Source organism: Dermacentor albipictus, chromosome 1 (genome assembly GCF_038994185.2).
Source record: "Dermacentor albipictus isolate Rhodes 1998 colony chromosome 1, USDA_Dalb.pri_finalv2, whole genome shotgun sequence".
NCBI lineage: Eukaryota > Metazoa > Arthropoda > Arachnida > Ixodida > Ixodidae > Dermacentor > Dermacentor albipictus.
In genome coordinates this window covers 132614144-132626749 of record NC_091821.1, presented here as the reverse complement: position 1 = coordinate 132626749, position 12606 = coordinate 132614144, and the positions used below count along the sequence as shown (strand labels likewise).

Genomic DNA, 12606 nt, shown 5'->3' with positions numbered 1-12606 from the left:
TGCGGCAACTGCAGCCGGAAGGGCAGTTCGTCTACGTACGCAGCGGAATTGCATCGGCAGTGCTGCAGCGCAGTAAAATGCGCGTTTATTCAACCGTGCATTTGGTGAGTTCGCTGTCTAGCTTCAGATTCTTGTTAACAAATTCGCAGTTACTGTTCTTGAGGTGACCTTGGCGGCACTCATTCGGCGATGTCATGTGGGTTCATCGGCAGCGAGATGCAACATTTAATGTGAACGAAAAGTGAGCCTGGAAAAGCCCTAATGGTGAAGCAAGAAAATTAAATTCGATTTCATATTTTCTGCCGATCCCAGCATAGTGAAGGATGTAGAAATGATGGGTAAAGTAAAATGCGGTGATCATAGGCTAGTGAGGGCTAGGATTCACCTCGATTTGAAGAGAGAAAGACTCAAAATTGGGCAACAAGAAAGAGGCCAACCTAGACGCAGTAAGGGTGAAAGCAGACCGATTCAGGTTGGAACTTGCAAACAAATATGCAGCCTTACAACAGAGAGATCAAGATGACATTGATGCAATGAATGAAACCGTAACTACGCTGGCTTCAGAAGCAGAAATTGAAGTGGGAGGTAAGACACCAAGGCAACCAGTGGGTAAGCTCTTCCAAGTAACAAAATACCTAATAAAGACACGACAAAGCATGAAAGTGTTGAACTCAAGAGATAAGATAGAATTCGCGGAACTCTCAAAAATGATCAACAAGGTGAAAAGAAGTGACATTCGAAATTATAACGCGAGAGACACTGAAGCCGTAAAAAAATTACGTAGATTAAAATCAGTGAGAAGAAAACTTGGCATAGGACAAACCAAGACGTATGCACTGAAAGATAAGCAGGCTAATATCATCAGCAATCTGGAATATATAGTAAAAGCAGCGGAAGATTTCTATACTGACCTGTACAGTACCCAGAGGAGCCAGCATACCTCCATTAGAAACAGTAATGAACACGATACAGAAACTCTTCGTATAACTAGCTATAAGGTCAGAAGGGTATTGCAAGGGTCTTGCAAGGAAGAGCGGCAGGACAAGATGGAATAACAGTCGATTTAATCAAAGATGGAGGAGACATATTGCTTGGAAAACTGGCAGCTCTGTACATGAAGTGTCTATCGACTGCAAGGATCCCAGAAAACTGGAAGAATACAAACATTATACTAATCCACATAAAGGGAGACGTTAAAGAATTGAAAAATTATAGGCCCATTAGCTTACTCCCAGTATTATATAAAATGTTTACCAAAATAATCTCCAATAGAATAAGTGCAACACTGGACTTTAGTCAACCAAATAACAGGCTGGCTTCAGGAAGGGATGCTCTACAATAGATCACATCCATGTCATGAATAAGTTTATCGAGAAATCCGCATAGTACAATAAGCCTCTCTATATCGCTTTCATAGATTACGAAAAGGCATTTCATTCAGTAGAGATATCAGTAGTCATAGAGGCATTAGGTAATCAAGGAGTACAAAACGATTGCGTGAATACCTTGGAAAATATCTACATAGGTTCCACAGCTACCTTAATTCTACACAAGCAGGAAGATACATATAACGAAAGGGGTAAGACAGGGAGACACAATCTCTCTAATGCTATTCACTGCGTGCTTGGAAGAAGTATTCGAGCTATTAAACTGGGGAGGCTTAGGAGTAAGGATCGACGGCGAATATCTCGGCAACCTTCGATTTGCCGATGACACTGTTCTATTCAGCAACACTGCAGACGAGTTGCAACAAATAATAGAGGACTTTAACAGAGAGAATGTAAGCGTGGGGTTGAAGATTAATATGCAGAAGACAAAGATAATCATGAATAGCCGGGCAATTAAGAGAACAAGAATTCCGGATTTCCAGTCAACCTCTAGAGTCGGTGCAGGAGTACGTTTACCTAGGCCTATTAATCACAGGAAACCCTGATCATGAGAAGGAAACTCATAGAAGAATAAAAATGGGTTGGATCGCATGCGACATACATTGTCAGCTCCTTACTGGAAGCTTACCATTATCATTGAAAAGGAAGGTGTGCAATCGGTGCATTTTAGTAGTGGTGACATGTGGGGCAAAGGCTTGGAGACTGACAAAGAAGCTTGAGAACAAGTTAAGGACCGTGCAAACAGCGATGGAACGAAGATTTCTAGGCATAACGTTAAGAGACAGAAATAGACCGGATAGCAAACGTCTATAAACGATAGTTTAATTGACATCAAGAGAAAAAAATGGAGCCGGGCAGGTCATGTAATGCGCCGATTAGATAACCTTTGGACCAATGGGTACCAAGAGAAGGGAAACGCAGTCGAGGACGGCAGAAGACTGGGTGGAGCGACGAAATTAGGAAATTCGCGGGCGCTAGATGGAATCGGTTGGCGTATGACAGGGGTAATTAGAGATCGCAGGGAGAAGCCTTCGTCCTGCAATGGACATAAAACTAGCTGATGATGATGATGATGATGGCGATGAAACCTAATCAAATTCGGTGCAGTGAACCATGACGCAGTGGTTGACAAGAATTGTGCTGTCTACCACCGGTTATTGTTAAAACATCCGTAAGAATAGACATTCCTAAACATATTCACTACTTACGGTCAACGCCGAATTCTGCCTGCTGCGGTGCTGTGCCCACATGCATGAACACCAGTTGTATTTCGAAGTGTTTTATTGCACATTTCATCTTGCACTTGTGCTGCCAGATTTATCTTCACGCTAAGCAACCCCAAAATTCAGAACGCGAACGCGCGCATATAGATAGGCAACGAAGCGGCTGTCCGCAGCCCCTGCGAGCCAAGCGCCATTTGCACACTTGGGGACAGGGTGTTTACAATAGAGCACAGCTTTCCACCTCCAGGCATCATTTGCTAAAGGCAATCGCTACATTCAAAATAGATTCACATGGGTCGCGAAGATAGCTGTCCAGAACTAATTGTCCCCGGCATCAACCAGGAGGGTGGTTGTGCTTTCATTAAAGCATGACTCCGGCGCAAAGGGACAATGTCAATAAACAGACATGCTTTAATTAAAATAATGCAATGTTTATTTCGGTCAAACAAAATTTGCGTCGTAACAAATTTTCTTAAGAGTGGTGCTTTCTTTATTACATATAACATGTAGCTATTCTTCAGTGTTTCCTGAAAAACAAAAAGCGTTCACGTTGTATGAGTAGCAATGCTGTGCATGCATGCGGTGTCCGCAAAGACCACCCTCGCAAACTTCGTTTACTACAATATATGGCTCCTCGCATGTTTTCGTGTCTTGGTCCAACCTGTGTTCTCTGAATTCTGATGGTGCCAGTTTGCCAATTGAGAAGTGCAACATTTGCGCTGGTGTTTGCGAGGTTGGTTTCATTGCCGTCAACGCGTTCAGTTAAAACTACTGAGTTGTGAAGACCGCACAAGTGCCCAATTTAGCTTCTATCGTGCGGCTGTGGTGGCTGACGGGCTGGTCGCCCTTCGGGAAGGTACACTAAGACCCAAACACCGAATGCTTTCGTCGTGACGGAAGGAAGCGGTGCTTTGTTGTATATAGGATGCGATATAGAATTCGGCACCCGCACGGTCGGTGTTTCACTGCATCGCTTTCCCTGATATACAGGTGATCTCTAGTTCAACCGCTCATCTAAGCCGGTGTGCAGTTACCACTGCTTAGTGGAGAGCCTAATCACGTCCAGGTGTGGGACATAATAAATGTACTGCATTTATCGCTGGCCTACATGGCGCTATTCACTACAGAGAGTGATGTAATTTTTCCTTACATTTTGCTTTTTTTGCGTTTTCACGACGCCGAGTGCCCCATACTTAACGAGCCATAAATGTGCGAACACCACACATCCTTCTCGGAAACATCGCACTTGTGGGCTTTGACGCCGGACAAGCGCATGATTTCTTGTTGGACCCCATGTACTTTCATTTGTTGCAATTGCGTTCCATGCAATGTAAACTACCCATTTGATGTCGCATGGCATGGCACGTATATATATATATATATATGCTGCACATATAATATAAACACGGAAGTCTTTAAACTACGAAAGCGAACACGGAAAAAGCATACAAGACAGTGGAAGGTATAAGAATATATTTATCAACATCATCGTCAAAAAAGTACAAATTTCAAAATACCCTAAAATAAATGAACAATTATAGCACAAATTACACACAAAATGCCTAATTTGGCCACACACGAACCGTGGCGGCCCACATATGGGTGTGTTCCGCCCACGTGTCTGCATTCAATCTCTACTCATGTGGCCTTCCTCGCCACACCTGAGGCATCCTCGTCATCCTCCATATTCAGCAGTGGCACAATCCCAGCTCATGTGCCCTTCTTGGTTGCGCTTGACGTAGGTTCGGCCGGTGGTGCCTTTCGCTGATCTGCCACGCTCCCAGTGGACGACGCCCCCGTTGCTGGAAGTGAGCTCCCCGTTCTGTGGGGTTGCCTCACCCCAGCAGTCCGCTCCAGCCGCCAAGGCGCCTCCGTGTTGAAGGTTATCTTTCCTGGTAGATCCCATGGCGCCCCAACCTGCGCCTTTATAGTCGCCATTGTCAGAGCAGCCATCGGCACAGCACCCGAGCAGGAGACAGCAGAAATTGTGATGGTAACGCAGGCCCATCTGGTGCCTGACTACTTACTACAAGGCCACCGGGAGGTTGCTGCTTGCGTTACTATACTCTGGCTCTGCATCCCCGGCCTAGCCCAATGAAAGCGGCCGTGAAACTACTCGGGACTTCAGCCGCGATCAAACGTTCTTCACAACAGAGTCTTCTTCTTCTTCTTTCCCTACTTGCGAACGCCACTTGCTTCTATGACTGTTCTACTTTATCCCACAGGGATTACAATGATAGCCTCTAGAGTTGTGTAAATGTGTGGACTTTTGCTGGCCATTTTCGATGTTCATGTTTCCGAACCTGATAGTCAATGCTATTGGGATCGTATGTGGCGTCTAAAAGTTACATTGTGCATCAAATTCTTCACTTTCCTGAGCAACGACGACGAAGAAGAAACCTGAGACGAGCGGGAGCTGCAAATCTGTGAAAAATAGGAAGAAAAGCAGTCCGTGCACGAGAGAAGCAAAGCACAATGCAAAAATATCTCAGCACGGGGCACGTCATGCCTTCACGCGGTTAACGAACGCGGCAAAAGGCGGTGCAGATCCTCAAATCAGGCGAAAACAAAGTACACGAGACGCAGTGAGCGTCGCATATCATCCACTTAATTTATGGCGTGTATCACGAAGCAATGATGCGCGTTAGTTCAATGCCGTCGTGATGATATCAACCAACGCGCTGAATGCGTGAGTTGTCGTGAAGAAATTGTCAGGTTTCGTTGTCTTCGTGATTCACTTCAATGAATCAATGCGAGCAGCAATGTGAGCTCCAAGTTGTGTATGCGTCCATCCAATGTGATGTGCGATCTTCAAAGAGCGGAAACCCCGGTAATCGTATAAATCGGTGAAAGAACTCGAGCTCCTCATGAATTCCTAGAAATCACTCGAGAATGCTAAGGGTCAATGGTTAGATGGTGCACTTTTGGAAATGCGACGCCACATACAGAAATATACGGGGTGAATATTTTCAAAATTTTAAGAAATTGCCTGCTCTAGAAACAAACACAACTCAGATGTGATTCCAAGATAATTCTAGCCCTTCAGCTGGATTATTCAGAGAGGCGGACGTTACTTGCAAGAGAAATCGAAGCAGATATTACACTATAATGAACAAAAAATCATGAATTTGCTCCCATATGCTGTCAGGATCGGGGGCTCAATCCCATCGCTCGTGACCCGTTGTCAAGATTGGAGTCGGGCATGAATTAGAAGGTAGCTGGCTCATGCCGTCGTCCAACTTATCCACGCTGAGGACGTTGATGAAGGGAAGGAATGCTTCTCGTCGAGAACGAGGAATATGGGTTTATTTACAGTATTTATATGTGTCTAACATGATTGTTTGAGAAAGTACATCAGTCTAACATGACTGCTGGAGAGAGAGTGACCTGAGCAGCCGCACAACGGCGGTTTTTAAACACTCGGTCCTCTCCCGATAGAGGTGATGCGAACGTTCGTTTAGTCATTGCAAACTTGCCGCCTCTCCGCGGCACGGTTTACACACACACACGGACACACATATACACACACGTGTTTACGGTCCGAAACCGACAGCACACGAATTTCATAGAACTCGGAGCCGTCCCGGGTAGCGCGTTGTCTTGGGTCTTGGTCAGTGCGTGGGAAGGAGCGAAAAACTGCATTCCCGCGGCAACTCGCGCACCCGCAACAAATCAGGTCCGCGTTGGGGAGTTTGGTAACAGTAGTTGGCCCGCCGAACTCATTCCGTCACAACAGCGATGAGGCTAGAGGTTGGCGGCGGTTTCAGCACAAAGCCTGCTTCATCGAACGCATCCTAGCTGAAGCGACGGACAGTGGAGGAGGCGCGTATTGTTCCCCGAAACAAAGTCGATTTAGTCACGCTGTGGCTAGAGGTTGGCGGCGATGCTCCCGAGATGTTGCTTCCACAGTCGCAACTGGTTGGCAAAACTTGCACTGCAGCTGGCCGTTCTTAACAGCGCCTCCATGGACCGGAAAATCTCGACTTTCTCGCGCTGACAACCGCTGGGCAGGAAAAGAACGGCTGGTGGCCAGGGGGTGATTGATGCCATGGCTCGCAGCGACCACTTGTGTATTGATGCCACCGCCCCAAAATATCCAACAAGGACAGGCAACTGCAAAATGAACCCCACAACACGGCTCTGTGCCGAGATGACGTACCTTGGCTCTCACCTTACCCGCTAAGCTTCAAAAAAAAAAAAAAAACCATAAGTGCAGAAACAAAAAAAAATGCTGCATTTCACTATGACAATTTCTGAAGCAATTTTGTGCTGACAAATTCAGCAATCAGGGAGGGAATCCTGCTAAATGAGAGGAGATCTTGGCTTTAAAAAATTAACACTAGTAACCCTAAAATTTAGGCGGGACCCTCAAATGCAGAATTCAAATTAGCCTGCTCAATCCATCCGCATTGCTATGCAACTTTCCCTTCTTATATCTAACGCAGAAGTTGTACTCTTGGAGAGTGAGGCTCCATCGGAGCAAGCGGCCATTTTTGTGTGACATTTGATTGAACCACGTCAGAGGACAGTGGTCGGTCTCGAAGATGAACTTCGCTCCGTACAAGTAACACGACAACTTCTGGGCGGTCCAAAATAAACAAGCGCATTCCTTCTCTGAAGCGCTGTAGGCTTCCTGTCTTACATTTAGTTTACGGCTGGCATAGAGGATAGGATGCTTTTCGTTATCCTCACCGACCTGACTAAGTACCACGCCCATACCTCTGTCGCTTGCGTCGCATTGAGCTATGAATTTCTTCGTGTAGTCTGGCGCGCGAAGCACAGGACGAGAAACCAATAGCATTTTCAAACTTTGGAAAGCGTTCTCTTTGTCCTTATCCCAGTGTACGCTACTCGGTGCTCCCTTTCGGAGGGCGTCCGTTAATGTACTTGCCATTTGCAAAAAATTTGGAATGTACCGTTGATAGTACCGCACAAGTCCCAAATCGAACGAAGGTCTGTTTTCGTGCGCGGCTGAGAAAATTCTCCAATCGTAGCTATTTTCAGCTCGGCCGGCCCTCTCGTGCCTTGGCCGACAACATGGCCCAGGTAAGTAACCTGTGAACAACAAAATCTACACTTTTCCGCTTTCATCGTTAAGTCGGCTTCCCTCAACCGTGAGAACACCTGTTTGAGGTGCGATACGTGTTGTTCCCAGCTGTCCGAAAATATTGCTACATCATCCAGATATGGCAAGGCAAACTCCTGCAAGTCTTTTAGGAAAAAATCCATTAACTTAGAGAAGCTAAACGGCGTGTTCTTCAGCCCGAAGCTGAGTGCGAGAGGGCGAAAAGTGCCTACAGGTGAGATGAATGCGGCATAGCGGCTGGCACTTTCTGAAAGGGGAACTTGCCAGTACCCCCGCACGAGATCTATAGTTGAAATGTATTTAGCAGCGCTAACTCTTTCAATTCGTTCCTCAATGTTGGGTATCGGGTACAGCTGATCCCTAGTGATGTCATTTAACTTCCTATAGTCAACACACGGACGAGGGTCCTTGTTAGGGGTTTCTACGAGTATTAGCGGTGACGTGTAGTCACTCTCAGGGGGCTCAATAACTCCCAACTCTAGCATGCGCTGTATCTCTGCCTCCATAATCTCTCTCTGTCTTGGAGACACCCTGCAGGCTTTGATCTTCTTGGTTCGGTTGATGTCAGCTCTATTTCATGCGTTATTAGTTCGGTTCTACCTGGCCGATCGCTGAACCTGTCGATATATTCCCCTAACACCCCTTTTAGCTCATCTAGCTGCTCGGGTCTTAAGAGCGTGCGAGCTTACCGAGCGTTCTACTACTTCTTCTAGGCCGATTTCAGAGTTGGAGGTCGCCCTATACTCCTTAAATTTGGTACTAGTGCCATCCTGCTCTTTGATGGTATAGTTAACGACTCCGCTCCGCTCTACATACGGCTTCATCAAATTACAGTGATATATCTTCACTTCCTTCCTGCGACCGGGCATTTTCAGAGCATAGTTAGTATCTGAAAGTTTGTGCAACACTTTAACGGGCCCGTCCCAGTGAACTTCAAGCTTGTTCTTTCTTGAAGGTTTGAGGATCATTACCTGGTCTCCGGCGTCAAACATACTAAGTCTCGCATTCTTGTCGTAATAGTATATGGTGTTCTTTCGAGCTACTCCCATGTTCTTTCCGTCTAGTTCTTGGGTTGCGCTTAGCCATTCCAACAAATTTAGCACGTATTCAACCACTGTTGGACTCTCCCCTCTTTCCTCCCACATCTCTCAAGATTCTCAGTGGAGAACGGAGTGTCCTCCCATACACTAGTTCTGCTGGTGAGAACGCTGTCGCTTCATGTGGAACCGTGCGCAAAGCAAACAAAGTTGCCGGCAGACAGTTCTCCCAGTTCTCCTTGTGCTCGTAACAGAGCGCACGCAAAACTCGCTTAAGCACCGTATGCCACCTCTCTACACTGTTTGACTGAGGGCGATAGACAGAACTGTGCAATAACTTTACCCCGCACTTCTGCAAGAATGTGGAAGTCAGTGCGCTCGTGAATACTGACCCTTGATCTGCATGAATTTCAGCTGAAAACCCAACTCGTGCAAACACTGTCAAAAGCGCGTTTACTACTTCGGTGGAGCTGAGCTCTTTCACAGGGATAAATGTCCGCCTTTTCAAATAATCCAACATTAGCTGAAGAATTGTGCTGTCTACCACCGGCTACGTTTAAAAATCCGTAAAACTAGACGTTCGTAAACAAACACTATTTACGGTCTACGCCGAATTCTGCCTGCTGCGATGCTGTACACACATGCAAGAACACCGGCTGTATTTCGAAGTGTTTTATTGCGCATTTCATCTTGCACTTGTGCTGCCAGATTTATCTTCACGCAAACCAACCACAAAATTCAGAACGCGAAGGCACGCATATAGAAAGGCAACGAAGCGGCTGTCGGCTGCCCCTGCGAGCCAAGCGCCATTTGCAGACTTGGGGACAGGGTGTTTACAATAGAGCACAGCTACTACCTCGAGGCATCATTTGCTTCTGTGCAATCGCAACATTCAAAATAGATTCACATGGGTCGCGAAGAAAGCGGTCCAGAACTAATTGTCCCCGGCATCAACGAGGAGGGTGGCTGGTGCTTTCGTTAAAGCATGACTCCGGTGCAAAGAGACAATGTCAATAAACAGACATGCTTTAATTAAAACAATGCAATGTTTATTTCGGTCAAACAAAATTTGGGCCGTAACAAATTTTCTTAAGAGAGGTGCTTACTTTATTAGGTATAAGATGTATCTATTCTACAGTGTTTCCTGGGAAAAAAAACGTTCACGTTGTATGAGTAGAAATGCTGTGCATGCATGTAATGTCCGAAAGGCGCCCTCGCCAACTTCGTCTGCTACAATATATGGCTCCTCGCATGTTTTCGTGTTTTGGTCCGCCCTGTGTTCTCTGAATTCTGGTGGTGCCAGTTGCATCACTTTCCCTGCTATACAGGTGATCTCTAGTTGAACCGCTCATCTACGCGGGTGTGATGTTACCACTGCCTAGTGGAGAGCCTAATCACGTCCAGGTGTGGGACATAATAAATGCACTGCATTGATCGCAGGCCTATATGGCGCTATTCACAACAGAAAGTGATGTAATTTTTCCTTACGTCTTACTTTTTTTTTGCGGTCTCACGATGCCGAATGCCCTATACTTAACGAGCCATAAATGTGCGAACACCACACGTCCTTATCGCAAGCTACGCACTTATGGGCTTTGATGCTTGACAAGCGTACGATTTCTTCTTGGACACCATGTACTTTCATTTGTACAATTGCGTTCCATGCAATGTAAATTACCCATATCATGTCGCATGAAACGGCGCGAACTTATATATATATATAATAATAATAATAATAATATTTGGGGTTTTACGTGCCAAAACCACTTTCTGATTATGAGGCACGCCGTAGTGGAGGACTCCGGAAATTTTTGACCACCTGGGGTTCTTTAACGTGCACCTAAATCTAAGCACACGGGTGTTTTCGCATTTCGCCCCCATCGAAATGCGGCCGCCGTGGCCGGGATTCGATCCCGCGGCCTCGTGCTCAGCAGCCCAACACCATAGCCACTGAGCAACCATGGCGGGTAACTTATATACATATATATATATATATATATATATATATATATATATATATATATATATATATATATATATATATATATATATATATATGCTGCACATATACATTTGGAAATATTAAACCTATGAAAGCGAACATGGAAAAACAATGCAAGATAGTGGAAGGTATACGAATATATTTATCGAAATCATCGTCAAAAAAGTGGCAATTTCAAAATTTCCTAAAATAAACGAGCTATAATAGCACAAAATGCACACACGACACCTAATTTGGCCACACACGAAGCTTAGCGGCCCGCATCTGGGTGTGCCCCACCGAAGTGTCTACAGACCAATCTCTACTCATGTGGCCTTCTTCGCCACACTTGAGGCATCCTCGTCGTCCTCCATACTCAGCAGTGGCACAATCCCTGCTCATGTGCCCTTCTTGGTTGCACTTGCCGTAGGTTCGGCCGGTGGTGCTTCTCGCTGATCTGCCACGCTCCCAGTGGCCGACGCCCACGCTGATGGAAGTGAGCTCCCCCTTCTGTGGGGTTGCCTCCACCCAGCGGTCCACTCCAGCCGCCAAGGCGCCTCCGTTGCGAAGGTTATTTTCCACTAAGATCCCATGGGCGCCCCAACCTGCGCCTTTAGAGACGCCTTTGTCAGAGCAGCCATACCCACAGCACTCGAGCATGAGACAGCAGAAATTGTGATGATAACGCAGGCCCATCTGTTGTCTGAGTACTTACCACAAGGGCGCCTGGAGGTTGCTACTTCATTACCGCTTTGGCTTCGCGTCCACAGCCTAGCCCAAAGAAAGCGGCCGTGAAATTACTCGGGGCTTCAGCCGCGATCAAACGTTGTTTTTGTTGTTGTTGTTGTTGCCCTTAGTGGCCGTGGCACATACCCACAGTGGGGGATTGGCCAAGAATCGGGCGGTTTAATTAGGTGCCTAAAAATAATAATGATAACAAGGGAGTTAACAATTTGGGCGTGTGAGTTTAAAAGTAAACGTTTTGTGTTTGGAGAAAAAAGGAAATAATCAGATGAAAACCGGGTATAAGATAATAATAATAATAACAATAATAATCAATAAAAGATAAGAAATAAAAAAAGCTATGGTTGGGAGGGAGAACGATCAATCTAACATGGAAATCGATTGGTTTCAATGAGGTAATTTTGGATCGCCAAGCAAACATTTCTGTTGCTGAACCCAACAATGGAGGCTCCAAAAGACAGGATCACAGGCACTGATAAAGTTAGACCAATAGAGCGAAGCGGGATTTCGAGTAGTCGTTTTCTTATAATAGAAAAACGTCTGCAAGACAACAAGAAATGGTCGATTGTCTCCGCTTCGCCACAGAATGAGCATAATGGTGAGGGGACCAGACCAGACCTGTGGAGGTAGAAGTTCAATGCAGGTATACGGCAGCGCAGCTTCGTGATAGACACTTCAATTTTCCGTGTTCGGCAAAAATCTCTGTTCCAAGGGTGCAGGGGATGTCCGTAATCCGCAGAGTTAGTAATTGCGGAGCCTGATACTGACTGTATAATGACACTCCTGCGAAATCTAGCTGCAGTAACATAAGCAGTCAAAGGGCAGCAAGGAAGAATCGGGCCACTTATCGATGCCTTGGCTAGAGAGTCTGCAATTTCATTAATGATTAGTCCTTTATGGCCAGGCACCCAAATCAAACGCATGCTTCTCAAGTAAGCAGGTACCAATGATTGAAATGTCCTCATCACGCGAGAATCACTAGAAGCAGTAAGGGATGAGCACAGTGATAAAGAATCAGTGACTATCACGGCTGACGTAATTGATGGTCCTAATTTGCGTAATGCCAGCACCACGGCCATGAATTCGGCTAAAAAAATCGGTATGAAATCTGGCAGCCGAAGAGAAAATGTCCAATCGAGAATCGGGG

At 45.9% G+C, this 12606-nt stretch overlaps 1 long non-coding RNA gene across 1 annotated transcript; it reads right to left on the bottom strand.

The window, feature by feature from the left end:
• Positions 1 to 4067: 4067 nt before the first annotated feature.
• LOC135896168 (uncharacterized) lies at positions 4068 to 4776 on the bottom strand. The gene is made up of 2 exons (XR_010562614.1): positions 4639 to 4776; positions 4068 to 4534 (listed from the first exon to the last, which is right to left on the bottom strand). It is a non-coding gene; the product is annotated as an uncharacterized lncRNA (long non-coding RNA).
• Between the last annotated feature and the right edge of the window lie 7830 nt (positions 4777 to 12606).